Below are 25832 nucleotides of genomic sequence, written 5' to 3'. Positions count from 1 at the left end.
TTTGACAAATATGCCCTTTCCCAAAAGGACAACTTGGAAACACCTCGACTAGCGCAGCAGCAAACTCTTGGTCATCAATCATTTGAGGGAGCACCGGTGTAGACTTGTCTTCATGAGCGCTATGTTCCACAGGCTTCAAATAACAGTCCTCTGCTTTAGATTTCAAAGAATAATATATAGATGTGCATCAAAAAGTGAAGCGCACTTACGTTATAAAACTTCTGCTTCTAATAAAACAAAAGGAAATTAACACTCAGGAGTTACCCTGGTAACCTAATTGCATCGCGACACTGCACACAGGAGTCAATGTAACTGAATTTTGATGAAAAGGCAGAGATAATTTACAGCATTGAGAAATTGGTTGCTGTGGCGACGCGTTAATTACATCTCAAATTAACAATGCAAGTGTAGTGAAATTAAATATAAATCATATTTTCTGCATAAATTACAGGGGTTGATTAGTGCGGGCGCCAGGAGAGCGAGGTTGAGATTTCAAGGGCCTGTCACATCCCCCTCATGCCTCCCTCCCTTCCGCTCTTCCTCCGTCGCTCTCCTCCTCTTTCCATCCTCCTCATCTTTCTCAGAGCCACTGCCTTCCTTCACGCCGGGACTTTTCTTAGAGAGTGATTGCATTTTTGTACACTGCAGGAGACAAGTACATCTATGTACATTTTTTATTTCAGATCAAGTGCAGCTGACCAACACCTAAATGGATGCTTCCTTTAGAAAAACATGTGTAATACATATGATGTCCAAAGCAATGCAATGCTATTTAATTTCATTCAAAGTAGACCATGAAAACCCTTCATTGTTAGGAATATTATTTGTCGTAACATCAAAAGAAAGCAAGTGACAACAATGTTCTTTAGGGTGAAGAATTGAGCAATTTGTCCTGTATGTTCCCACCCTTGAGTGAGATGCTGAGCTCCCTTTCCTCTGTCTCGCACATGCTGCAGCACAGGCAGTGGGTGCGATTGTGCATGTGTGTGGAGTCAGCATGTAGAAATATTTTTTGGGGACAAATACAATTACCACAATTTTAAATTGTATTCATTATTATTATTATTATTATTATTATTATTGGTAAGTCATTGCAGAGTATGTGATGGAAGCCAAACTGAAGATTTTTTTTTTTTTTTTAAATAAACATGACTAAGCTTGAGCTGGTCTCAATGTTACATTCCAAGATTTGATTAGCTATATGAAATTAGTATGACATTTTTACAGTGATTCCAGAGAGCAAGTAAAACCATTCATTTTCGTGAACTACCTCAAATCCGACTTATTTAGCCTCACGCAAAATGAAATACTGACTAGTTGTTATTTTTCTTGTCAGCAAGTTCGACAATGCCGTTATTTGAATTTGTTTCAAAGACAGGGAGGTTATATAATATTTACAAAAAATAAAAGCCTTCATTTTGGAATATCAATAAAGACTTTTTAAGCGCTTTGTTAACACGCTTTCCCTAATCCGCTACTATTATTATAGCACCCCAAATACCCACAATATCAGCGGCTCAGATAATGGATGGCTCGATATCCAAAGTGGAAAGCAGTTGTCTCAAACTCCGGGCCGCTTTCCTGTTTCATGTTTTCCATCTCTCCTTGCTGCAACACACCTGATTCAAATGATCAGCTCACCGGCAACCTCTGCAGGAGCCTGATAAGGATCCTAATCATGTGAATAAGGTGTCTTGCAGGAGGGACAGATGGAAAACATGAAACAGGAAAGCGGCCCTGGAGGACCAGAGTTTGAGACCTCTGGTATAAAGCATGCGTGAAATGTGTTTGAAGAGCACATCACTTATATTACGCTTCTTGTCATGACAATTGAGATTAAATCGCCAGAGAACAATGATAGACGTCTCTTCAGTGCCACATAATCAATTGACACAATGTATGTTGCTAGTTATATTCAAATTCCCGTCTCATTCCCTATATCCACAGGTAATGTGTGTCTAAAAGGCCTCTCTGCATGCGATATACTAATAAGAGCGAAACTTATCTGGGAACATGTCCATGTGGGAGATTTCAAACGAGACATTAAGCACAACAGGGATAGAAAATCATTGTCTCTTCCAGAGAATCCTTGTGTCGCCCAACTTCCCTTTAAGCATCACAAACAAGCCTCAGGAGAGAAGTCTAAGAGGAAAGGGCTACGGGGTGCTGCGCAGGGAGACGAAGGCAAGCACAAACACTGCAGCAACAGGAACCAACTTGAGTCGACTAAATTATTCATACACCAGATGGATACGTTTCCCTGCGATTTCACTCTAAATCGGCAGCCAATTCCGCTTCCCAGTGCTTTCCTCCAGTCAACGGACGGCGCGCGGTATTAAGATAGCTATCACTCCATCTAAATCGTTTCATGTCTGATTCATATCATCTGTGAAGAGTGGAAGCCCCTTGACACCATGATCGCACATTTCTTCGGCTCCACAGGCACAATGAAGAGCGAACATGTTCTCTTTCCTCCGTCTTCAAAGACACACCAACTGCTCTGACCTTGTCTGAAGGCTATTATACAAATGAGAGGCTCCTTAGAGACACATGTCATGTATATAACTGACTACACCTCACCCATTTGATGTGTGACTGGAGAAAATCCAAAGGTGATGGCATTTCAGGGGAAAACTCCAATAAAAGTACATGTCGTCCTTCTATGACCCGATGATTCCCAACTAGGGTGCCGTAGCACTCTGGTGTGTCGTGAGACATCATCCGGGGTGCCGCGGGAAATTAATCCATTTCACTTCATTTGGCAGAAAGTTAGTATTTATTAAATATAAATATATATTTGCTCATCTATCTATACCAATGACATATTCAGCAATAAATATGCTCTTCTGTTAGATGGTACAATAAAGCTCCATATCCACCTGTTGCTATTCATACAACAGAATTAGTGATGGATTCCATCAATTATATCAGATTTGTATTTGATTAACCAGACTTCCCACTTTTTGTAAGTCCATTTGTGAGTAAATGAAGATAAGGTGTTCCTTATTTCTGTACGGCATTGATATTTTCGGTGAGGTTTGTATTTGGTGGTGATTTGTGATATAAAATTAAGGGAAGTGGTGCCTTGATTTAATAAAAAATAAAAAATTTTTAAAAAAAAGACACTCACAAAAAAATAATCCTTGACCATTCCCTGGGATGGCCAACATTATTTACTTTCACTCAGGAGGATAGTTTTAAGTTGTGTGGATATTTCTATTAAATATTTAAAGCCACACAGCTAAACTTAAATAGCTAAAGCAGGGGTGGGCAAACTTTGTGATTGCCGGGTTCTAAAATTTTACAGAGGGGCTGGACCCGGAGCAGTTGGATGGAGTGTTTTGGTAACCTCATCTCATCTGAGAAAAAAAAAATACATTTAAATTTAAGAAAGTGAACAAAAGCACTACAACAAAATATGTCATTGACACACCACTGTATTTAAAACGTTTAACGGGCCGCATGTGGCCCCCGGGCTGTAGTTTGCGCACACCTGAGCTAAAGGAAGAAAATCTCACACAAACGGCAATGTTCCTGTTCTAGCTTCCCTCTTTCGGGTTCAAACTACCCAGTCTCTTTTCTGAGAAAGCAACTTCCTGTCTGTACAAGAAGGTTGGGATGACCTCAGTCCCATAGGTGCTCCGCTTCCATACTCATCCATTTTGTGAAAGAAGATGACGACTTTTAAAAGGACAAGATATCATTAAGAGAGTAAGTAGGCTTTCCAGTGGTCTTTTTGCACCACCCCCCTCTGGAGGTAATTCTGATGCATTTATACAGAACCGAAGTGCTTAAGAGTGGGAGGGGCTGCGGTTTAATGGTCCAATAATGTAATGGCAAAGCACAGTCGTCCTCCCAAGATGGTACAAAAAAAAGTAACACACTGAGGCTGACCACTTTGATGATTTAAAAGGCAGTTAAAGAGGTGATGAAAAAAAGATGTGCTGGGGTGTCCTGATCGCCAAACAGTTGGGGCCCATGCCACATGGCAGTGGTAACACAGGTCCACTTCAGGCCAGGGACCTTTATTTTATGTCAAAGTGTTCCCCTAACTTTTTGTCCACCTTCATAATACATGCCATCAAATGACAGTAAAATACCAAATGAACAATAAAAAGGAATGCACTTCAAGTGCCTTAATTAATTCCCTGAGATGTACTGAACGTCTCTCTAAGACTCTGAGATGTAATGAAAGCCCCATCCGCGAGGATTCTGTTAAAATGCCCATCCTGATCTCATGTGAATTTCCTAGGAAATCATATTAATGGGTAAGTACAACATCATTTCCAAAGGGGACAACTTTGCAACAACATGAGTCGTACTCCACATGTACAAAGTATCTGCACCTGCGCAATCCCGCCCCACAGCGGAATGCCACAATAAACCGAGAGCATCGTGTAAAAATCCCATTGTGCCTAAAAACATCATCTTTCGTCTTGAAACAAGGATGGGAATTTGATTAAACTTCAACTGAATATTGAAACGGTAATTCCCCACTGTATCAGACTTTGCGCCTACATTGCTGCGCTTGAAAACAACCACATTTGGATTTTATTGAATTTTACTCACTGGCAATTCAACTCACCAAAATGTAACTGCGAGACAACGCAACAGAGAGCCGCATTATGTTGCCAAGGGTACCACAACAACCAGTCACACAACCCCATTCCCCCACGTAATGCATAAAAGACAGGAATTTATTGTAATCAATGAATTCATAAATTATTATTATTCAATTGAATGACTTTAAATGTCAGAACATAAAGAACATATTTTCCATATACTGCAGATGTTTCAAGAATAACCAATTGTACAAAAAAAAAAAAAAAAAAAAATATATATATATATATATATATATATATATATATATATAATTGACTAATGTATCATGCCAATTACTAAATCGTGCGATTGTTTGAAAGTGCTTGGTTGGGAATATCAATAACCATATCATTTTTTTTAACGATAAACAAAGCTTTTTAAGATAAACATACAAATATATATAAAAAAAAAAAAGAATTTCGACTAATTACAGTACTTTGCTACTAGTGCCATTTACAAAAGCCTACATAATGCCCCTGAGAATAAGCTCAAATACCACCTATCAAAGTCTAACACTGAAACCATAAATTGTAAAATGACATTTATTTAAGTGGCATACCTTTAGCCGTAGATATTTTAAGAGAAAAGGTCATTTAAAACTAGTCTGAGAGTCTCCTTTCAAGTTGAAACCGTGCCTTTGTCATTTTTCCACATTTGTCTTTCTTTTAACATTATCAGTAGAGACTTTGTCTTAGCATCCATCATCCTACTCTTGGAGCCAAGTACACGAGCAGCAGGAGTACAGAAGTGGACCAAATTGTGCGTCCATTGAAAATCCTGCAAGCATATTACTGCAACCGGAAACAGTCACCCACGGGTTGGAACTCAAATACCCTTTTATCACATGGTGATGTTCTCTAAATGTCATTTAGCCTACTGGATGAAAAGCACCAGATCGTCCCAACAAGTTTAAATAAAGCCCACAGGATGATGCTGGTTCTCCCAGGGGAACCAAAAGCTGATAGCTTTGAAACAGGAAGGGGGTGGGGGCGTATTTTCAGGGGGGATGCTCAGCATGACATATCCTGTATGGCTCACAGCTGAGCTGGTTATATTGAATGGATATTCAAATGGCCGCTAACCAAGAGATTGGTGCCCATGTTTTGTTTGTTTTCAAAGGAAACACTATCACAAAGCCTCACTGAGGAAAAAAGTTTAAATGAACAAGTGCAGATGATTATTGACGGCGGTGCTGAAATGCCAAAGAAAAAACTCAAATGTGGACTAGCATATCACAGAAGCAAACAAAACATGCCACCTAAGGCTGTGAGCATGTCAAAGCCATCTGAATAGACCGTAAAAGCCCGATTTAACAAGATAGCAAATAGTGGGCACTAAATTTTATGTTAACGCTCACATATTGTGTGGACTGATGGTGGTCCTGTTTAGTGTGTGCATATACTAAGAAAGTGATCTTTAATTAAAATCCCAAAGAACGGGCACTAAATTGAGTGTTCACTCACTCGTAAGAAATTGTGCATGCTCTTGGCAAATTGTCCACTGTATTGAAAAGAGAGATTTAACTTTAAATAGCTCTGATGGTTTTCACCACGGAAAATTTGGGAGAGCTTCGAAAACCCAAAATGAAGTTGAAGTGATGACATTGGAAGTGTTAGTGGAATATGCAAACAAACATTAATGAGTTAAAGAAAATTAAACAATCATTGATTATTTTGGGGAAGCCAGCAAACCCCATAAAAGCCACGCTCCGTTAGATTTAACTCTCCCAGAGAGACTAGCAATTAGATGTACAGGTATGTGCATTGGCCAGCCTGTCTAACATTTCATTTAAAAATTGGGAGAGGCCAGCGCAAATTGTCACAGTGCACTGAAGTGACTCAGACATATCGAAACCCGGATTTGAAAGGTGATACGGCATGCCTCCTCAATGTCAATGCGACTGGATCCAAATTACCCTCAAGAGCTACCGCACACTGTAAGACAGGACCGGAAGGGACGGAACTCGCCATGTGCTCAAGAAATACGGTCAGGTACAAGAACAACAGAGGCATTATGTTGCGGCCGCTGAAGCAATACACCAGCAGATGATTTGAAAAAAGGCCCCCCTTGGCTCGGCCCTCTGCACAGGCCTACAGTATCTCCAAAAATGTGTTCAACCATTAAATTTGCATCATCCAAGAGAGAGAAAGGCATTTTCACTTTAGATGAAAATAACACCCAGGAATTCGTACCTCGAATCGCCACAAAACCAGTTGCCGAGACTCGGCCACACATGAAATCTTGTAGCATAAAGACAAGTGGAATAAAAAAAATAAATAAATAAATAAAGCTGAGGAGTAAATATATTTTGATTAAAAAAACTTATAAGCAGCAATACACTGTCATACCTTTTTTAAAAATAAAACCATTTTCACTTTTGCCAAAATGCAGAGAAGATGTGTCTCTTTGAAACTATGTGGAGACGTGGACTGAGATGCGATGGCCCAATTTGAAGAACAGTGTCATGGTTGAGATAAAATCGCTTCAAACGTCATTACGATGGCAGCAGTCTGCCAAATACAATCAAATCATATCTCAGTGCAATTGGAGTAATCGGCATCGTAATTGGAGTAAAACGTGTCACATCAGGAGCAACTTAATACATATCATGAATGTATAGTAAAAGCGGCAGTGTATCGAGACGCATATGACATCAACTTCAGTGATGGAGAAACACATCCCGAATTCACACAATACATCATTGGCGTTAGCCATGGCTTGTCTTGGAACATTCAACACAATTAATAAAATTCTCAGTTCTAAATTTAGCAAACATAAATGCTCACAGGTCTCGCTGCATTGCGCGGCACTACACACACGCCAAAAGATGAACTCTTCAAAGGTAATGGAGTGAGAGGAACTTGACACTCCCATTAGGCCTCTACTGGAAAGTGCAGTATTTGATCAGGAGCTGGAAATAGGGGGGAAAAAAAAAATCAACGGAAACTAGATCCCACAAGACTTATTTTCCTACAGGCTCTCAGCTTTAGGTGTCACTCTGACTTAATAAAGCTCTCAGATTTTCATTTTATCACAGAAAATAGACTGGGCAAAAATAAAATCAGCAGGTTTTGTCCTAATGGAGCAAAGTAATGGCGAGGTGAAACGGACGCAACGCATTTTGTCCATAGTAATACTATCAAAATGAAAGCATATTCACTTCTGGAGTTTTCAGAGAATCAATTCAAACTGAATATTGGCCTTTTCCGCAGACTTTATTTCATCATGGATCCAACAAATATAGCACTTTGGCAGTAGCCTGTCACCTTGGGTGATACCAACACAGTCTTCCTTCCCTCTCTAGTTACAGTATTCTCTAACCCACTGAACCTCTAGCGTCAACCTATAACTCTCATTTTATTTCCGTACTTTATACATTAGAGGTGCATTACGAACATCCCACTAGATAGGATGAGTCCACTTTTACATCCAGGTGTTACATTGCAAGGTTAGGTCATTTAGATGGCTATGACCTTTGATGGCTCCATCTTCAATGAAAATGATCTGGTGATCTCTCCACTGACATGCACACGGATGCCCTTGTGCTGTACATCCCACACTGTGGCAATAAGGCCGGAGCAATTCACGCGGGAGACATTATGGAAATATTCAGAGGAGAATTACAAATTCTAATTAAAAGGTAAGGCCACGTTTCTTGGCCTTAGCTTGGGAGGGAGTGTACATGTATTTGGTCCAGAAACTAAAAGGGACTCTTTAAAGGGGAAAAACTAGGAATGCGCAATTCTTTTTTTTCGCAGCATTTATTCTCCTGCTGTGAAATACATAATTAGATCAAAAAAATAAAATCCCAAGTGTTCTGATATGCAACTAATTATTCTGAAGTAGACAGATGTTAAATTGTGTATGCCCATCAGCGCTAAGACCTTCTGAAGATTTATCATTCATGTAAATCATGAATAAAATATTTCCTTGTTGGGAGAAAATGCTACATCTGTTAGGCACATCGTTTACTCCTGATTGCAAGAAGATAAGCATGACAATCTGACCGACAGAGTGGACGCCATGTACATTGCATTGCAATGTAAGCAACTGTAGGATAAAATTAATTTTGTTTAAAAAAAAAAAACAATAACTTTCATCAAAATCGTTCTGATTAAAAAAACTGTGTTTGCCATAATTCCTGTTCTTGAAGCACATGCATGTGGGCTTTCCTCGGATGTTCTCTTTAAGTCAAAGTTAAAGCAGTCAAGCAGCAATGAGTGTCATCGAGATCACGGACAAGGCGATGCTGGTGGCTGAGGTCAGGCCACCAGCCACCAGGACGGTTGCGTCTCCAGTCGCCCAGTCGCTCCTAGCGACCATCACATCGGCATGCTCCGGAACAGACAGGCCTGCTCGCACAACAGATGGAACTAATGATGCGAAACAAAAGAGATCATCTCACCGTAGTCCTCCAGGAAGCCACAAAGAGAGGCTCAGAAGTTTGAATGATAGGATCGCAGCGACTGGGCGTGCATTTTTTTTTTCTTTTGTTGTTCTTTTGAACAAGGAAAGACATTCAAAGTTTTTCAAAGACACTGCCATAGAAAACAATAAATGTACAAAGAAGTGATTTACAGTGCAATAAAGCAGTGCATTTTTGTTTTGTTGACCACAATGCAACACAAGTATAAAACGGGAAAAAAAATATGGTCTCATCAAAATAAAAAACAAACAGATTGGGCGCATTTTTAAAACTGAAAAATTTGAACGTGCTCCAAATCATAAGGTCATCGCTCAACAACACAGTCATCTCCTGTGTCTTATGTTTGAGAGCAAAGCCTGGAGTCAGCGCTTCATATGTGCACCATCCTTTGGGTTGGCTTGTATCAGAGTCGTAAGCAAACTGCCGGGTCCTGAACTGACAAAAAAACAAATCAAATTTGATCAGAGGACATTTGCATATCCTGAGGGATAGGATTAGATTTAGAGGTCATCTCTTATGAGCCAGTCCTCTGCAGACAGCGATGTAATGTTTCTTTGTCAAGCACATTCAATCGAAAGCAGTCTGTTTTCCGAGTCAGACAGTCACCGAGATGAAGAGCAGCGAGTGTGGGAACAGAGAAGAGAGCCAAACACCTTGGGATGGGATTTAACCAGGATGGAGCCTCATCCCATGCCCACCCTCAGATGAAGGGGATCCCAGGGAAAAGTTCAGCTCTGACACAGACACAAACAGCAGCGCAAGGCCTGTATTAGAGTCAGGTTAGCCAAGATAACCCTATCAGCATGATCCCCGGTGGCACCACATGCATGCCTTCCTGGCAAGTCAAGCTACACTTCCTTGACTCCTTGGCACATTAGCTCTGAGATTACAATGACCTTCATTATATCAGCTACCCTTATTACAACACGTGGAAGGCCTCTTCCCCTTGGGTAAAGCCCAGTGGGGGAAAGCGTGGAGGAAAGCAGTGAGAATCACTAGAGCACATTGAGCGAAGAATACCACAGCTCAAACTTGAAGCGTAAAGTATAATTTACACCTGTCAAACAAAGTGCTTGAAAAGTATGTCCCTTCAAGTGGTTTATGTAGAGCCACCGCAAGTCTGGATTTGCAGAGACTCACCCCATTTTGAAACCTACAAATAGGTGTTGACGATTTGAAAACGGGCCAAGGCCTCAATCTGCGTATTTATAGGAACGGAACTTTATTGGACAAGAATGAAAATCATGAATAAACTTTCCCTACTTCCTGTACCGTTGTGCATAGATGCTGCCATCCTTCCAGGTATAACTGCACCGTGATTGGCCAGCATTTCACTGCACATGGAATCACTGGATGGTCTCTCATGTCGATCATTAAAGCAGCACCTCTGACTGGATGTGATGTCCCTCACTACAAAATATGACAAATCTGTAATTTGACTCAGTCACATCTGCATTGCCAATCAAAAAGCTAAAATACATGTAATATCTAATATTGTATTTTTACAAGTATTAGTCTGTAAAAAGAAGAATACACCTCAAAGAAAATCACAGATTATTACTTGAATATTTTCCTATTTTCAATCAATCCCATAATGGAAAACTACCTCGGCAGCAACAATTACGGAAAAATAGCTTGATAAGGAATTGTTGGTTATATGTTAAAGAGTAAACACACGCGCACAATTTTTACTAAATAGGGCTATATAACCAAGAGTATTGCCAATGACAGTATTAAAAAAAGAAAATAAAACTGTAACTTCATTATAGATTTATAATGAGCACCAGTGCCAAAAACAAGTCCCACAGCAAAGCAAACAGGCACCTGCTGAATGCGCTCTGCTCATGGGTTTTCATAGCTTAATTAATCTAGGCCTTGGGGTATCATGACTGGTGCATTCTGGTTGTGTGCATGTTGGAGACAATTATGTTGTTTCACAAAACAGAGGTGCAAGTTCAAACCATAGCAGACCAACCTGTACTTGGCATACGAGGCCACATTTTGGCTTTGTTGAAAGAAATGTCAATGACCTAATAATTTGTTCTTAATGGGATACTTTTAATTACAAATTACTTGATATTTGAGTGATGAGTTTCATTTAGAACAAATATTTATAGTATGAGGCTGGCACGGTGGACCACTGGTAAGCAAGTCTGCCACACAGTTCAGAGGTGCAGGGTTCATTTCCGGCTCCGGGCCTCCCTGTATGGAGTTTGCATGTTCTCTCCACCCCTGCGTTGGTTTTCACACTCATACCTAGGGGCAATTTTACAGTGTTCAATCGGCCTACCATGCATGTTTTTGGAATGTAGGAGGAAACCGGAGTACCCGGAGGAAACCCACGCAGGCACGGGGAGAACATGCAAACTCCACACAGGATGGCCAGAGCTGGGATTGAACCCACGCCCGATGCTGTCTCTCACTGTGAGGCCATCGTGCTAACCAGTCGGGCCACCGTGCCGCGGGGAAATGACCCAATTTCACTTGTTTTTTTCTGAAAAATACAAATGTCTGCCTATCATTGGCAACCTTGTATAGGGACAATAAGAACAATAAAATTCAGTTTTGCCATTGGATGGCAGAAGCTACTGCATAATAATACTGTATATAGTGGAAGGTTTTAAGCATTGTGGTAAATTAAACAGGCCCAAATTTTACACTGATTATGTCAACAAGCAAATTTCGACATCATTTCTTTTAAGTATGCATAGTTTTTGTGACATTTGTGTTGTGTTGTTTTGACGGGTGTTTTTTCTAATGTAAAATGAGTTCTTAGCTCAATAAAGTAAAAGAATCACTGGTCTTTATTGCCCCCATTTACAAGGTAATTTTGTACTTGACAAGAACAATAAAGTCTTCAAGGATAAAGTGTTCAACGTGCAGGGATGACTCGGCATGAGGATATGATAATAGGCCCAAATTTAATTTTGGGGTTGTTATCTGGATGTAGATGTGTCTTCTGCTTGCACTGATCCAAAAACTGCGGTAATTCATTCATCAATAGCTTATATGGTATCCTTGAAAATTGGCCTTACTTTTGAGTAGTTTGCTGAAGGTGAATTTGCTGTCTTCATCACCTACAGCCCAATCCTGACGCTGCCATCTGATTTCTGTTGATAAACATGAAACACGGTTTATCATCATTGGTAGCTTTTTAGAAATCAGGACATTTCAAAGCAATCATATTGTACGCAAGGTCCATATATTAGTTTCAATGTTGTGTATGAGCCATCAAAAGAATTCACATGAGGCAAAACCTTTTCATCTACGTACCCAGATCATGATTGCATCCATCCCATATTACCATGTCATGACATACACATTAATGTATATCGGTGTATTAGCTGTTGTTTGGCAATTCAATTATTTTTGACATTGCAGTTTGAGTCTAAAATAATCCCAAAAATAAACATTTTTAATTATTAGACATATTCTGAGATGGGTATGCTTGTCATTGTCAAATGACAAAAATATAATAATTCAAACCATGTAGCTAAAATTATTTAAAAAATATGAAATATATTTGTGTTTAAACTGAAAAGAAGAGAAAAAGTGAAATTCCCATGGCTGCTAATTACCAGTTTTAAATAACTATAATCGTGGAAGAGAGCCTTCATCAAATGAAGTAATTACTGTTGCTTATTACATTTTCAATTAAGTCACTATCACAATGCCTTAATTATTAAAAGTTGATACTACTCATAGTGGTGTGGGGATAACAGAAAAAAGTCACGTTGACTAGCAAATATCTCTCTCTCTCTCTCTCCTCTCGTCTCTCTCTCTCTCCTCTCTCTCTCTCTATCCATCTTCTCTCTCTCTCTCTATCTCTTCTCTCTCCTCCTCTTCTCTCTCTCACTCTCTCTCTCTCATCTCTCTCTCTCCTCTCTCTCTCTTCTCTCTCTCTTCTTCTCTCCTCTCTCTCTCTCCTCCTCTCCTCTCTCTCCTCTCTTCTCTCTCTCTCTCCTCTCCATCTCATCTCTCTCTCTCACTCTCTCTCTCTCTCTCTCTCCTCTCTCTCTCTCTCTCTCTACTCTCGCTCTCCTCTCTCTCTCTCTCTCACTCTCTCTCTCACCTCCTCTCTCTCTCCCACTCTCTCTCCCACCCCTCCCATGCTTATGCTTTCTTTCCTAAAATCACATTTAAGTACGCATACTGACGATGGTGTTGATGCGCCAAAAAAATGAATATGAAATTCCTCAAAATGCCGCTGCTATTTTTCATATTTCTTAAGGAGGCTGCTCAACGATGTTGCTGAGTGTAAAGCAAAGGTACGATGGATTAGTCTCATATGTCCCGCCCGGCTGCTCTCTAATCCAAACATCTGAGGTAAACATGAGACCAGGTGAGGCTACACGACTGTCTAAGATGCCTCTGCAATGAACTGAGATCTATTTAATACCCATGAGGCTGCTACATCCGACTTGCGTGACACTTGTTCCCATGTTATAATTGCTAAATATTTGTTTTCCTTCTTTCCATCCTAAAATAGTCTGTTTTGGAAAATACTAACATTTGTTTGTCATATGGCAGCTCAGGAGAGGCAAGCAGGGCACCATTATCATAGAGTGTGTGAGGATGGGACGTTGCTGACCTCGACTCAGATTGTTGTGGGTGGAGATGGAGAATACTTCAAAGACCTCCTCAATTATAGCAATACAACTTCCAATGAAAAATTAGAGTCTAGGGACCCTGAGGTGGGCTCTCATATCTCTGGGGTTGAGGTGGTTAACAAGCGCCCAGGGGCTGAATAACATTTGCCAAGAGTCCAGGCATCGGATGTTGTTGGTTTGTCTTGGTCTTCCGTAACTTATTTTGTGTTTGATATGTTAATAAATAAGTCAATCACTCCCTGATCACTTTCAATTGCTCCCTCATTTATAAAAAATGACCGAAATCCTGGTACAACCTGCAAAGTTTAATCAAAGTTGAATCTACTACCATCTTAATTGTCATTATTAATAATTTGTATATACCTTAAAAAATTATAAGTTCATGATGGTTATATAAGAGTAGCTCCTTGCTGGTGCGATATGCCGCGATGATCCAATTTGTCAACTAATGGCGACTACTGTTGGTGATTAGTAGACTACCAAAATAATCGTTTGTGTCAGTCTTATTATGCATACGCTTTTGTCACTATACCCAAAGTGTGACAAGATATACTTCAGACTTGTTCAAAAACTGAGAAATAAGGTGATACTCATGAGCGTATGTGTGCGTGTGCGTGCGGGTGTGTGTCTGTTTCTGTGTGTGGGTGTATGTCACTGCCAAAGAATGCTGCCAACTTTGGTTTCAGTGTCTTTTCGCCTCAGAGAGCATCAAACGGGAAAAAAAAAACTGAAAGGTACATTCATTGCATCTTTTCAGATAGGGCTTATTTTGTAAAAGACAAGCACATCTTGATCATTACGTAAAAAAACAGGTTTTGATACGTTATGGCATGACTGTTTTCAATACATTTTTCACACATGACCTCAGAGCTTGCAAAAGAATGTACACACCCAGGGAACAGATACTTGATGTAAAAACACTACCAAAAAGCAAAAAGAGGAGTTTTTCACAAGTAAATAAGATATGTCTCTCAAGATATTTGCTTTACAATCGCCTTTTTCCATCACACCACTGACACCTGAAATGCACAATAGGATATACTCTAAAAAAAATTATCCAAATCTCATTTAATTATCATAAACTGAGACCAAACCTAAACCTGAATTAAAGATCGCATCTTTATAGATATACTTAAAATGCAGTACTGTATATCGATTTGAAATGAATGAGGGGCTGTTGTGAAAATCTGTGACTATCTTTTTTTGTTTTTTTTTATTGCTTTTGATTTATGTAACTGAAAGGCGAGGAGGAAGCATCATGCCTTTTTTGGGGTACTATTTCACTAGATGTTACTCAAGTGTTTATATAAGGTAATATTTTCCACAAGGCATACTTGGTAAAACACAGAGTAAGGCAGTAAACACAATCTGGAGCCAAGTGACTTGCTAAAGCCTTGTCAGAACATGCGAACAAGGGAAGGCTCTGAAAAAGTGCATATTTTGATTCTCGTGATAAAAACAGCAATCAAAAGGAGCTGAAATATGTTAACCGTTGAGTGACTGACTGTTGAGAACCAGTTTGGACTCAGGTGATGTTTTTCCACGAAATTTTATGAAGTCCAAAGTCCCCCACTTAATTAAGAAGTAGAAACGGGATTAGGGATGGCATATTTTTATTTTAGATGATGTTGATTAAACAAAAACATTTAAATTAGGTATTATAAAAAGAAAAAATTTATTTATATATTTAACCAATTGAAGTGCATTTTTTTTGTGAGAACTGATGTTTGTTAAAGCACAAATACAAAGTAAAAACTTGACAGACTTTTGCGGCCGTGATGGTGTACAGGTTATTTCCAAAAATACTGTTATGATTAGAAGGGCAGACTTACTGAATTACATTCAAATTAATTGAGTCATCTCAGAAACAAAGTGAGGTTTGAGAACAGCATGCATAAGGGCACGGCAGAAAAAAACTGAAAATCGGAACCTGAGTGGTGAGATTTTCTGAGGTTATGTTACCATCTGTTGCCTTTGGGCATGTTAGATAAATATATTGTAGAGAACAGTATAGAAAATACTGTGCTGTCACGCGATGGAACAAAAAAGGAATCCACTGCACATGCTCACAATTCTTCTCGAAAAATCTGTTCATCTTGATACATTTGCTGACAGCACAGAACGCAGTATTTCTTTTTTTTTTTAAAGCAGCATGTTTTCTTTCTAAATGGGTTCATATGTTTTCAGGGATATAAAATTAGGGATTTTGACACATCTTGCACCAACATTACACTGCTCATATACGCTGATTCATCCGCGCTTTTATCTTTGCAAAATTCCACAAAATTGTTGGCTTAACATGTAGAATAAAACCCAGCTGCTTAGTTTCAGCCAGTTTGTGTTTGTGTGTGCGTGTGTTTTGTGTGTAGTTGTGTGTGAGTGTCACTGGATAGGAAAATGTTTACAAAGGCACTGTGAAGGATCATCCAGTTTCCATAGTGCAGATATTTAAATTTATTATTTAAGTCACTGACTTCAAAAGACATTTTTAGAAACGTAATCATAAGATCACATTGAGATGAGTATTGGGTTAAGTTTTCATGCATTCAAGAAAACTGCCACGCGTGCATGTACATGACAAATAGGCTATGTTCACATAGGTCATATAAAATGTTGGTTGTATTTAACGAAGCAGAACCGTTGGTATGGATCACTGCACAAAGTGTGAGCACATCCTAAAACTTGATGACAAAAGCCCCTGAAAAGTGAATTCAAATATTTGTTCTCCAACACATCGTATGTTTGAAATTATTTGCTGAAAATGTGCCAAGACTGAGAACTTTATAGTACTCAAGTCTGATGTGTCAGGTTAAGATCATGTGCCTCAAAAAGATTGTTCTTCAACTCCATGAACGAGGGTGTGCCATACAATACTTGAAAAAAAAAAAAAAAAAAAAAAACGTGATTTTCAAGCTCTTTCTTTCAGGGTTTAAATAAGAAAAAGTTGCCACTGTAATTGATTTGTATATTACTGTGTTTAAATTTCCCTCTCTTTGTTCCATGAAGCCAGATGTTGAATTTGACTCCTCTAGTCTGTGTGATAATAATTTGCCCCAAAGCCTTGCTTAGATTAGAATATTAAAAACACATGTTTTTGTCCTTTAATTCAACATAACTAAATGTGAATAGTGCCTAATTTGCCAAAAATGATGAGAGGCTCTGATGTACATAATTTATAGTAAGTGGGCAAAACGTGTTACATGACCTTTAATCATCAACAATTAAAATGAACTAAGCAAATTTTGTTTACGTCCACTAAACATTAAGGTGAAATATAAGTACTTCTCATAATATTTGTTTGCCGCTGGCGTCAAGTCTATTTTTGGGCTTGAAAAACCAAGCTTGATTATTAGATTATTGTCGCGGGGCATTTTTACGGCTTCCCTCAGAGGCCCGTTATCACGGACAATTTCAAATTTGGAGAGAATTTTAGCAAGGATCATGGAAGTTGAAATATGATTTGCTTTCGCAGGCCACATAATACGATGTGGCCGGCTGGATCTGGCCCCCAGGCCTTGAATTTGACACCTGTGCTTTAAAGCATATAGGGGAAAAATGATTTAAATTTTCCATCAAGGACACACCTAATCTGTTGATTGAGTGAGAATGAATTGGTGTGACTTTTGAGTCCTTCCAATTAAAAGCGATGCAGTCGACAGTGTGTACCAAATACGGACATGGTAATTATGTATGCCAGGAGTGGTTCAGTCCTTTATTGGAAAATGTACACCCGTGCAATGATTTATATAAATCAGCATTGGCCACAAAGCAGTAAAACTCTAATTGTTTCTTCCATTTTGAAAGTCTGGCGTCCATTAAGGATGCAGTGAGTAATAAAAAGGACTTTTAATCAATTCTCTCTTGTTGATAAGTTGATGGGTGAATGGTCTCTTACCTGACGGAGCGACCGTATGTTGATTTCTTTGTGAATTAGCTGACAACTTCTCAGTGTATTTCAATATATTTTACAACATCTTAGTAAAACAAGAATGTTTTGTGTGCGTGTGTGAGTGTGAGCGCGGTTTTGAAAAAAAAAAACAATCACAGTTCACAAGCGACCAGTAAAAATGACTAACAAGGCTGTAATATGAATGGCGGGCCAACAGAACCACTACTGTATGTGTATGCGCAGCAACTATTTGCCCTCCAGGGCAAAACTGTCTTTTGACAGTCGTTCGGCTTTACGTTAGAAAAGCGTTGCTTATCAGAAATTCTACAATGACATACGTTTTCAAACCATCAGTCAAAGCCTCCCGCTTTTCACTTCCTGGGTTTTCATCTTTTATCCATTTATTTGTTTTATTTTTGATAAATGAGTCTTGGATGGCTAAAATGGACAGTCAGACACGTGAACTGCTTTTACTATTTTGAGTTGTACGTTCAATCCATATAAATAATTGATGCAGAACATCTATAATTTCGACAAAAATGCCACCATTTGTTCATTAAAAGAACATTAAATTGTAGACTTCCAAGATACTTTCATTGTGACCCTTTCAATGTCAGATTACACTTGTTGACCTCGTCTCGACCGGCACATGGCTACAGTAAATCCTGAAGACTGCTCATGCTGTAATTAATAAAATCCCCATTACATGCCTTGTGCCCGTTGTTTGCTATTTCAACACCCCATTTGTGCCACGATTACAGTCATTATCGGTAAACGCCATTAATTCTCTACCCAATGCTAGAACTGCATACTAATATACAATACAGGGCTTTAAAACCTCGTTTTTTTCACCTTTCAAGGAGCCTGAGTTGGAGTGAGGCTAGGAGGTGCCACTCCAAATTTGGAGTCATCTGGTTACTTGGAAGGAACCTTTTGAATAGAGAGAGCTGCTGTATCTTTGGAGATAGTTCCAATTCCCCCTTTGATTATTTTCTCCGCCCCGCCGAAATGAATCGTTATTAAGCTTAAACCGTGAATAAAACAAAATAAGCAGACTGCAAAATATTGCTTTCTTTTCTGACTCTATTCCCTTGTGCACGCATGCAAATTATAATGCTTATTTATGTAAATTGGGTGTCGTCTTTAATTAGTTTTGCTTGGAGGCATTAAAATACATGTATTTCCCCCCCAAAATGATTTGTTTTGTTGTTCTGTTCAGTTTAAGGTTCAAAATGAATGATTATGCCTACTAAAAAGGTTTATTAAAGCTCGCTTTTTCCTCCCGCTTTCAGAATATTATCTTCTCCGCCCACTTCCCCGGCAGAGTCTGTGAAATCGAAAATCCTCTTCACACAGTACTCAAAGCACCACTCAGAGTCTTCTAAAGGTTGACAATACACTTCTCCAAACCGAATAGAAACATTTGCGACAAAACTGTGTTTGTTCAAGTGAATAGAACGTGTGCTTCAAGCTCTACAATACATACAGTATGCATCTTGGTGTAATGGTGCCAAGTAAACTACAGGGTGATAATGTGTTGATTCTATTAGCATTTTGTTGATACATCTCAGAAATACACACTTGGAACATATCCAGCCAAGAGTTGAGAGCCGTGTTATTATTCCAATGCTAATACCGATGTAAATTCAGACGGCCTGTCAGCTTCCAAGACTGAACTCACTACTGATTTGGTTCCTATTTTAATATTTGTCTGAAAGGATTTGTAATGTAGTAATAAATCGAGCAGGCGGCACTGTTTTTATGCATTTACAGTTGATTTACAGTGAAGTGTTGAGTGGCTATCAAACAAAAAACTGCTTTATGTCATCAGAGAAGGTGTTGGGGTCATCTTCAGATGGAGGCGACGTCACGCAGTTTCCAAACACTTTGGGTTTGAAAGTGACCAAATGTGTTTTTTGTTTGTTTTATTGTTTCAGTGGCTATTCGACATTCAGCAGAGCTGCTGGGATGAGCTAAAATAGCAAGTTAAGATCCCCCCCCTCCCCACCCTCAAAGTGTGATTTATGACAAGGAAGCCCAAACCATTATAGCATTTTTATTATTATTGTTCTTTCACGGCTAATGCAACAATAGATTTTTGCATGATTGATGCATTACACTAAACATTAGATGATTGCATTACTTTGCATAGAACAGCTAAATGACACAAGATTACTTATTGTTATTTTCCTCTGTGATCTTACTCTAAGTGCAAAGCATACAGTATTTCTTGGCATATATTGATTACCGCACAGGCAGCACGCATACACACTCAGTAAACTGTGTGTACGAATGCGGACCTTCTGTAATAGCTTTGATTGTCTGATTTCAACAATGCTTAGCTGAGTAAACTGCCTTTGTCGGATGAAAGTTAGCAAATGTGTCGCAGACCAAACAAAGACACTCAGACATTCACCCACTCTTTCTTTCTACAAATCAAAACAATGGGCTCTTGCGTGAAGGACAACTAAATTCCACATGAGAAAAGAAGGATTTTTTTTTTGCTTGTCTCGGGTTCTGAAGGTACTACTCTCCATTCTCAGAACATTACGTTCTTTCACGGCATCTGAATGGAAAAAGTTACTTTGAACATTATATACGTTATAATTTGACTGCAGTAGGCTTTTTTTTCCAACTACATACATTTATGCGAAAAATAACATTGGCTGTGAAAAGATTACTGGTGCCAAAAACGACATTTTGAAACAATTTGTCATTGTAAATCCTCCTGGAAAAAAATGTAATGCATTTATAAAACCAGCACTTCTAGTTTTTTTAAATATCTATTTTAAATTACGCTTTTTAAGACTTCTCTTAAAAAAATGTAAGAAATTAGAAGCCATATCAATCTAGACACATCCTCCATCAAAATGTTGACAGACACTTCGGCTGTCTTTTGGAGGCATTCCGACAGTGTGCGTATCAAGTCCAGCTCAAAGATGTTGCGCTACGGGCCAAATGTTTTTTTTGTTTTTTGTTTTACCTCCAAGTGCTTATTTGTGCCGATCTTCTGGAGCAACACTATAATTACCTGAAAACGTAAACAGAAAGCTATGTCCGACAAAGAAAAGAAACTGTAATAAAACACTGCTTTTGGGTTCTCAGCTGCGTTGACTTTTATAAGACACATTAACAGGATGTTTAAAGAACATGGCACGTTTCCATTTGTCTTGAGGAAATGACCTGAGGGAAAACACCTGGCATACAAAGTGCTTGCAGTCAGAACAATGCAAAGATTTATTTATTTTTTTAATAATACTGTAAATTAGTCTCTTGTCTCTCTCAAGACAGTAAATGAACAATTTCATTTCATGACAAGAATTAAATTTAATACGCCATATCAATTAAAATTATTATTTCAATTTACCATTTTTACGTAGCTACAGAAATTCACAGAGAGAGAGCCGAGTTCTTCTCTTTCTAAATAACATGTAGCACATGTTGTACATGTACAAGTCCATTTCAAAAGTCATGACTTAAGTCATATGTTTATAGGCAAAGGAGACAAATTAACAATAAAAAAAAGACACATTCATATTCCAACAGTGACTCAAGAAGGAAAGCAAAGTAAAGTGATGATTGCTTAAACATAATGTGCTGCACATTCTATGCTCTGTCAAAATGAAAAACAGGCAAACAAATTTTGAATATAATAATTACTGAAATACTGGATACCACTTTGGGAAGAACATGATAATTATCAGCAGGTATGGTAAATACTTAAAGATCACAGACCCAGCATGTGGGCTATTTGTAAAAAATGTAGTGAGCTGTTTTCTCTTTTGTGCAATTCCTAGCAAGATGTTACGTAAAATGTACATTTCATTTTAAGTCAAACATTGCCCTGGAGATGACTGTTTTTGGGCTTGCCTCTTTTATCACCCAACCTAAGTTTCAGACCATTTCTGTTCTAAATTAATAACACAGGTAATTACCAAAATCATTTTTTAATTTTTCTCCATCGCGGTTAATGAAATAATAGTTCAATGCCCTTTAATCAATGACTTGTATTGTGATTTGGTGCTAGATAACAACAAATTAAATAGATTTCTGAATTATTCAAAATGTGTTTAATATTAATACAAAATGACTGTATTATCCATTATTTTGCAACACACTGTTTTTGTTGTTGACAATGTAGTTGTTAGTACTCCTGCCACAATCTGGAGATCACAGTTCTCCCAAGGAACAGCTCTATGGAGTTTGCATGTTTTCCCAGGGTTTGGAAGAGTTTCTCCCACCGTATCCAGTGTATTCTTCTTTGGTCAACTGAACTGTAAATTGTCCATACGTGCGAATGTGTGTGTTAACTGTTTATTACAGCATATATGCCCTGCCAATGACTAAAGAACTGAAGTCGGCTGGGATAGACTCCAGTTACCCCTATCCCATTTGAGGAGTGGTGCTGATGAGTAATGCGGAAAAATAACAGATCGTGCCACTAGGTTTTTGTAGCTACCCTTGTTATAGCCATGTTACCACCAAGCGGTAACCTTGATTATACCACATTTTGAACTGTCTCATTCTTGTTAAAAATAATAAAATGTTGAGAGACTGAAGTTAATTGAAATTAAAGCACATCAAGATGTGGGATGGTTCTGAGACGCGTCTTTCTCAGAAGTGACTTAATAACTTTATTAAGAATTTTATTTCATTTGATTTGGCAACAAATATGACAATATTTAATGTTTGTATCAAAAGTTGGGAGATTAGATGAGAACTTCAAATGCCTGTCGAGATGAACATACATGAGGTAAACAAGGCAAAGTGGGGACTCTGGCATGGCCTAAGCAAAGACATAAAAATATTTTCCCTTGTATTTAATGTCTTCCATAATTCATTGCAAGCAAAAGCTAATCAATAGGATCTTAATGAAAACTTGAGCCATATTTTATTTTGCTGCAGAGAAGTCCCAGATCAGCATTTGTTGCCTTGTTATGTGCTGCTTTTCACCCTTGGGCTGTTTGACAGATGTGCATCACATTTGTACGTTCCTTAAATTGTTTTCTTCATCTATGAATGATTGGTCAAAACATTGCAGAGTCATAGAAAAAAAATCTTGCGACGGCAGCGGTTAATGTTCGAAGAAAACCGGTTGTTCTTTCCATGGAATTAAATGAGATTAGACGAAATGTTTTAAAAATATAATAATCGATGAATACTGATGAACATGTTTGATAATATCTAACGTACTCTTAAAGGACTGCAGGGCATCATTTTGCCTATTCGTAAATATTTAAATAAAAACATGAAATAAATGGTTTACTGCCAGACACCACAAAATCATAGTCATGAACATTAAATCTACAGTCTCATGATCTCAACAATCACATACGTTGGTTGTATATCCTTTTCTGTGCCAATGATTTCCTTTGTAGATGTCACTTTTTCCTTCCACCATTGGCAAATGTTTCCATTTTTGTGATCCAATTAATGTCATTTTGATGCATTTCTTCAAGGAATGGCCTGTGCTCAACCAGCCGTGTGTCAAATACCCACTACGGGTGTCATCCACTTTAACAAACACCTCTCCCCTAATAGACTCAACAGGGGGGTTGGGGGTGGGGGGGAGCAGGTCGTTCCACAAGGTGGTTGTAGAACCTTAACAAAAGCCACATTCCCAACAAGCGGTACACTTTGGTTAACATTCCACCACAGGTGATAGTAGGTACAGGTATAGCTGATGGATGATCAGTATTACCTCATAAACATGAACCCTGTTAAGAGTGTGACAACAAAATAGGTGGAATATGTGTTAAAAGAAACCTTGAAACCATACATAGCCAATGCAGCTAGAGGTCTTGGGTTCATTTATAGACAAACGGAATATGTGAATTGGAATGAAATAGAAACAAAAGTTCAAAGACAAGACAGTATTGCTTTAGAGCAGTGCGGCAAGTGCAAAATTATTGATAGCAACATTGGTCAATATACTGTAGAATAGTGAATAGAACAGAAATGACATATCCTATTCCCATTTGAACAGGTAACAGTTCCCCACCCATTAGCATGTCCAGCTCCACCCTTGCACAGGTTTCTTTCATCTCTTAAAGCTGGATGGCAATCTCTGCAGCTGAGTAAATAAACACCCAGGCAACAATTTGAGGAAATACAGTGTGTGAAATGCTTGGACAGTACATAATCCCTTTATGTTTTGCCTTCCTATCAAGCTTCATGGTTTTCCAAACCATTCAGACAATGGCCATTTTCATAATCCACCACAATACTTCGCAGAAATTTGGACTATGCTTGAGTCAACCTACGGCACACCTTAGTGCACAGTGTATTTGACAAATAATAAAGCACACATACACTCCGTATACAGTAGCAAATGTATGACAATGATACATAAGTTAACATGCAGCTCATTGCACTTTATAAATTATATAAAGCATTTTCCACCTTATAACTGTCATGAATAATTAAATCGGACATAGAATAAAGAAAGAATGTGTACTGAAATTGTTAATGAAAGCGACTTGCAGACTGAGTAGCGAAATGTAATGCTAATTGTTTCCAGTGATCCTTGTCAATGTACAGGTTCTGGTATTGCTCTGGTTCCCGTCAACTATCTATGACTACAATTAGATGGGAAAAGGTCATTTTTCACGCTCGGAAAGGCATCCTAATGAGCTGGTCGCCACCTATTTAACACTTCTCTTCAGTCCAATAAAACAGACTTTCCATATCCAATAGACAGCATGATACACTAGAACTGGAAATTCAGCGAGATGGTTTTGTTTTGTTGTATTATGGAGGCGTGTTTAATGCCCGCGTTCAGAGTAAATTTATCACAAAAAAAAAAAAAAAACAATAACGTTTTAAAGGTCAGGCCATAAAATACAATATTGTCTGTCTTTACTGTGGCAAGAACATTATTTATAGTTAATGCCAACCTGAGCATTTTCATGTGCTGGAACATTATTTCTTGTGGAAAAAATGGCCACGATCTATCTACTGCATATGACATTACATGAGTGTGCTGTATCGAGAGCTGTCCAGTCTAAATGTCGTTTGCATTTGGATTTGCATTTTCAGCAAGGGGCGAGAGGATGGAGACACACTGGGCCGATTACATGTCAGCTGACACCTCGAGTAGAGCACGGGTGCAGGCTGGCTCTTCTGACAATCAAGAACCATGATCAAGTGAATCCTAATCACTCAGTTAATATGCCTCAAATGTGTGAAATCAGATCATTCTTTTCTGTGTTTCATGTTCAAACAGGAGCGCATGTGATTTGGCGTGCCTTCATAAAACACTAAGGCTTCCATCAGTCACTGATTATTGCAATGACGAACTAAAATCCCTAAACACAAAGGAACCGGCAGTGCATTGCTTTAGCTGTCACATTTAACTAGTGAGAGTGACCTTAGCCTATACTTGCTGAAGGAGGATGAATCACACCCAATTAGACAGAAATATTCCATCAGACATGCATTCAGTGTTGATTAATATTAAAGCCCAACTCCTGTCTTTCCATTTTCAATTTCTATCTGCAAATTCCTCGCCAATAGTTTTGAATGTGGGATGGAAGTGACAGTAGGCAGCTGCAGAGAGGCTGCCTGGTTTGTGTGTAAAGACTGGCTAAGCGGGGCGGCGCTCAACTACCACTCGTCTCGCCCTTATGGCACGCCGTGTTTACGCCGATCCCTCAGGCCATTTGTTTGCAGCACTTCCTTGGCCCACAGCACCATGCATAATGCACGAATGAAAATGTTAACAGTGGCAAATAAAATCGGCAAGGTGCCCCCACAAATCAGGGCAGTTTAGGAGCACATTTAATCATCCATGCGTTGGGGACAATGCATAGCAATTAATTGTGGCATTTCAAAGAAGACCCCATTTTTTCCAGGATCCTTTAAGCTCCTTGCACATTTGCACCGGCACGTGCTGCAAGCCACTGACAGACATCGTATTCTCAAGTAAATCTGTGCGGCTCTTTCAGACATCTCCGCATTTTGGCCTAATTATGTTTATCGTCACATCAAGTAGATGATGGGGGAAGCCCCTGAAGAGAGTTGCACAGAGTTACATCAACACAGCCCACCCAACAGGAGAAATAACAAAAACCAAGCATTGTTTGATGAAGGTCTCTCAAGTATACAGACGGAAAGAAGCAGTATCAAGGCCTTGCATTTCTCAACAATGATCCAAGACAAACAAGTTACAGAGTCATATGCTGGTGTCAGGAAAATGAATATTGCAGTCAAAGGCATGTGGGGTACACGGATGAGTTCAAACAGAGAGTCAAATGCAGCCATCTTCATATTTGGAAGCGGTAGAGAAACAACCACAGTAACAGGA

At 38.9% G+C, this 25832-nt stretch overlaps 1 protein-coding gene across 2 annotated transcripts in view; it reads right to left on the bottom strand.

The window, feature by feature from the left end:
* casz1 (castor zinc finger 1) overlaps nucleotides 1–25832 on the bottom strand; it is a 173853-nt gene that overhangs the window by 131743 nt on the left and 16278 nt on the right. For both annotated transcript variants that reach the window (XM_088290474.1, XM_088290475.1), the window contains exon 3: nucleotides 12064–12138. The gene's annotated coding sequence lies outside the window, so the exon portion shown is untranslated. The remainder of the gene's footprint in view (nucleotides 1–12063; nucleotides 12139–25832) is intronic.

This window comes from Idiotropiscis lumnitzeri, chromosome 3, assembly GCF_059441095.1.
Source record: "Idiotropiscis lumnitzeri isolate Australia: NSW breed Sydney's pygmy pipehorse chromosome 3, RoL_Ilum_1.0, whole genome shotgun sequence".
In the NCBI taxonomy this organism is placed as follows: Eukaryota; Metazoa; Chordata; class Actinopteri; order Syngnathiformes; family Syngnathidae; genus Idiotropiscis; species Idiotropiscis lumnitzeri.
This window is presented reverse-complemented; position numbering and strand designations above follow the sequence as displayed.